Source organism: Helianthus annuus, chromosome 4 (genome assembly GCF_002127325.2).
Source record: "Helianthus annuus cultivar XRQ/B chromosome 4, HanXRQr2.0-SUNRISE, whole genome shotgun sequence".
Lineage (NCBI taxonomy): Eukaryota > Viridiplantae > Streptophyta > Magnoliopsida > Asterales > Asteraceae > Helianthus > Helianthus annuus.
The window spans coordinates 14124532-14126879 of NC_035436.2; the positions used below are offsets into that span (position 1 = coordinate 14124532).

Genomic DNA, 2348 nt, shown 5'->3' on the forward strand with positions numbered 1-2348 from the left:
AGTGGCGAAAAAATTGTATTCTATCTAAGGAATGAAATGAATCGCCTTCAGACTAAGAGTGAGATTCTCAGTGAAAAACTCTCTCAAAGGGATAGAGAGATGATCGGCATCATTTCAGAGAAGGATAGAGAGATCTCCGAGATGAAAAGTAAGATAGATCATCTTCAAGATGAGATGAAGAAATTCACTAAGGAAACAACCAAGGTTGTTAAGAAAACCAAGGTGGTTAAGACAGATAAGAAAACCAAGAAAACCAAGGTTGTTAAGAAAACAGAGAGGAAAAACCAGACTGACAAGACGAAACCTCCGTAAAAAGTATACCAGAGAGATCCCCCTCTAACGTAAAAACTGCACTTCTTTCACAACCCAGAGAGCAGCACAGCAACGAAGTATAGTCGTAACGTAAAAGCTGCACTTGAGACGAAATCGCTTACTGGAGCGCATAAACCAATAGTTGGAGTTCTTTCGGAGGGGCGGATGAAGGCATAGTTAGAGCTTCTGAGGCACGATAGCGAGAGCTAGATTCTGTGCTATTTCAATTGGAATGGAGAATGACATCGGGATGGGCTGTGACGCTTCCTGTTGAGTACAGTACACAATTCAGACTTGAAGTTCGTTTACACAGTATGAGAAAGACAATTATAAAGAATGGGACTAAGCAACTTTTTTAGATTTCATTCTTTAATATAACATCAACATAACAATAACATTATAAAGCAATATAGGCATTTATCCCATCCATCCACCGAGAAAAACACCTGCCTTACACTAAAAGTTCACGCGCTTCTTTATTCAAAACAAAAAAACATTCTGAAATGAACCCACATATAAAAGTGGGCTGGTCTGCTCATTATTTGTGTTCGTACATTTTTTCATTATTGCAATACAAGTAAGACCTCCACTATACTAGTTATGGAGAGGATTCGCGCCGGATGGAACACGGCGCTTCGAACCATAGACTACTGTTGCTGGAATGAAACGAAGCTTTGGAACAGAATTATGCTTCTTGCTAGGCCCTGACGGCGGAACTGGCATTTTTGGGGGGAAGAAAGCGGCCCCCTTTTGCGGCAGAGTAGAAAGCTGAGCTTTCCCTCGCGTAGCTCCATTCAGAAAGAACACAAAAAGGAGAAAGAACATTATTTCGCGGATTCTTGCCATCACTGCTGGAAAACAAATTTTTCTGTAGGCATCCATCGGGTCCGAGATTTTATACTGCTGCAGAAACTGAATCGAAGGGGTTGGTTGAAAGGTAAGGATAGCGTGATTGGCCGATTGGTTAGAAGGTAAGGATAGCATGATTAACTAGTTTCGGGTCTCTTGGATCATGGGCCAGAGCTACTTGGGTTTAGCCCGCTGAACATCATTTGGATGGGCTCGGATCCTTTGCATGATTTCATATGCCTTTGACGGGCTTTTAATTTGGACAGATCTGGAGGGCCTTCTTGCATGGACTTGGGCTTGCTTTGATGATGGGCAGGCCTTTTCTTCGCATAGGCCTTCCCTATATATAGTACTGGGGCTAACGCGCTAGGTCGAGCGGTCGCCGAAGCTTGCTTGTTAGTATAAAACTAACGAAACCTCAAACCAACCAATATCAAGACTACTCGGGCATACTTAGCTTTTCCTCCTAAGATAAGAGCTTTCCACCAAGCTTGTCACTTTTATCAACCTCTTCACTAATTACCTAGTAACTTTGAAAAATGAATTTCCACTAGGGTAAAGTAAAATAAAGGGAAGATGAAAAAACTACTACCCTAGCCTAGTAAGTAGTTGTCTATTTCGCGTGCCCTTCCTGTACTGACTTATACTGACTTACTGTATACCGCTGTTAGTGGACTGACAGCGTCAGCTGGAAAGGGGCTTTTCCGGAGAAAATGAAAACTTGATTCATGTAACAGGCTTAAACGTAGTTTTATCCGTAATAAGATGCCTATTCTCTTTAGGGATAGAAAACCAATGTAGCTTAGCATACCTGGCAAGATACTTTAACCAAGGTATAGACCGGGAGTACTTACTCATAGGTTGCTTGACTTCGTGCCTATCACATCACAGCTTATACCTTTCATTTAAAGGCTCAAGCCTGGGGCGAAAGCCCGGTCTTCCTTCCCCTCCAGCATCTGCTCTCTAGTTAAGTAAGGTGAAAACATCGATTGAATTGAATTAGTAGAAAACTGCCTTAGTTAGAAGGTAAGATGATCCTAGAGGCAAAGCCTTGGATTCAATTCCAATTCTCCCCTCTGTAACTGCAGCTTCAGCAATTTCCTTAGTCAGGCCATTGACCGGGATTAGGTAGTTACAAAAGAAAAGCCCTTCCTTAGAAGTCTAAACCAAGGCATTCTGTTTCTAAT

The 2348-nt window shown here is 42.0% G+C and overlaps 1 pseudogene; it reads right to left on the reverse strand.

Moving 5' to 3' along the window:
• Window positions 1-906: 906 nt before the first annotated feature.
• Window positions 907-1472, reverse strand: LOC118491436 (annotated as a pseudogene).
• Window positions 1473-2348: the final 876 nt, after the last annotated feature.